This window comes from Dama dama, chromosome 3, assembly GCF_033118175.1.
Source record: "Dama dama isolate Ldn47 chromosome 3, ASM3311817v1, whole genome shotgun sequence".
Classification (NCBI taxonomy): Eukaryota; Metazoa; Chordata; class Mammalia; order Artiodactyla; family Cervidae; genus Dama; species Dama dama.
In genome coordinates, this window is record NC_083683.1 from 46824488 (window position 1) to 46826444 (window position 1957).

Below are 1957 nucleotides of genomic sequence, written 5' to 3' on the forward strand. Positions count from 1 at the left end.
AACTCGGAGAAGACTGCTCCCCCACACCCAGAAAGAGTGGGGCCTAGGAGGTCTGGAGACAGAAGAAAGGTAGAAAAGTGTCACGGCTGAGAACCAGGGCTCTAGTCCAGCTGCCACACTTCCCGTCTGATTCCAACACTCTGTTGTACAAATATAGGGTCATTATTGTAATATGTCCTCTCATGAGCTCCAGCCAAAGGGGGATAATTGTGGCTTCCACCTCAGTGTTGTCAGGAGGGTTACATACATACATGTAAAATACTTAGGACGCATATAATAAAAGCTGACATTTTAGGCTAATTTTACTACTACCAGTACTACTATCACAAATCTCTAGAGGGATATTGTCAGCCCCCAAATACAGTGAGGAAGGATCTGGGCTTCCTTTGGATTGTCCCCACTAAGAGCAGTGGGGTGGGGAAAAGGGTGGCAGGAGCCTAGTACTTCCTGGCTGATGGAAGGAGGAAAGGGTAACCTCAGTGCCCTGGGCAAATGCGCACTGATTAAGACATGGACACTGGACAGACTGGCTGCATGCGTTTGATCGTGGCTCCTCAACCTAATTAGCTGTATGCTTTGAGTTTGCTTGAGTGATTTAACCTCTGTTCACCCCATTTTCTTTATCCATCAGTGGGGATGATAATAATGGTACCGTAACCCCCTAGTGTTGGAAAACTAAATGGATTCCAGTATGTGAAGCACTTAGTGCTTGGCACGTAATACATGCTGTACAAGAATTAGCCAGTGTTATTAATACCCCTCCTCCTTCTGCTGTCCTTGGCTGCTCTGGTGAAGACTCAACAGACAATTGGATGTATTCAGAGGTTTGCAAGGCAGGTATGCAATGAAGTTTAGGTTACTGGCAAGATAGCTGCTAAATGACAGGCCATGGACTCAAAGCTGGATGAGGAAGGATGTGTAGGCAAGAGAAGGTGAGGTATTGGGAGAGTTAAGAGGTCCACAGCTAGACTTTCAGGCGAGATCAAAGAATAGTCACAGTATAAAGGGGTCAAAAGAGGCACTGAGAGGGTAGGATGCTGTTTTCAGAGAGCAGGATGTGTAAATTAGAGATTCTAGAGCTGGGACGTTTATGGATAAGATTCCCAGGGTGTTGCTAAGGGAGTGGGCAGCTAAGGCTAAGGTGGAATGGAGGGAAAGGTCATGGAAGAAGAGATCAGGTCACCAAACCAGGCACTTAGTAGCTGTGTGACCCTAGGCAAGTTACATGTCCTCTCTGAGCTTCCATTTTTTTATCTGTAAAACAGGAATGATGATACCTTCTCGCAGAGGTGTCATGAGATCTAATTGAGGTATTGTACATGAAGCAATTAACATGTCGTGAGGCTCATAGTAAGTGCTCAACATTGTTGAATGCCTTTTCCCCTCCTACATGACAGACAGTAAACAGACACACAGAAGCAATGACACAGCCCTCATTAGTTGTATCTAAGTGTCAACTGGGGTCTCCCTGCCCCTCAAGGTCTAGGACTGACCCAACCTCCATTCCACATTCTGGGAAATTTCAGTGTCTTCCCCCAGATCTCCTTGCCTTCCTGCTTTCTTCATCTTTACATCCCTAGATGCAAGGCCCTGTTGTCTCTGAATTGGCCGACTGTACAACCAGCTCTCCACAGTGTCCCACGTGTGGAACTCGGCACCGTCCCTTGGTTCCTGTGATCCTCACCCCATCACTTGGGTAGGAACTGAGGCTCAGAGGGACAGAACTGGCCGATCTGAGGTTGTACAGTGAGCTGATTATGGCTCCCTCTCCAGGAAGATACATCCTGGTTTTTCACTGCCTGCTGGTGTTCTGTGTTCTGGGCATGTAGGAGCGAGATGAGGCCCAGCCAGAAGGAGTCCAGCTCCATTCCAGGTGGGCTCTCCCAGGGTGGCCCAGCTTCAGGATCCCCATTGACAGAGTGGCTCCACCAAAGAGGAATCCTTTCCCCATGATCTC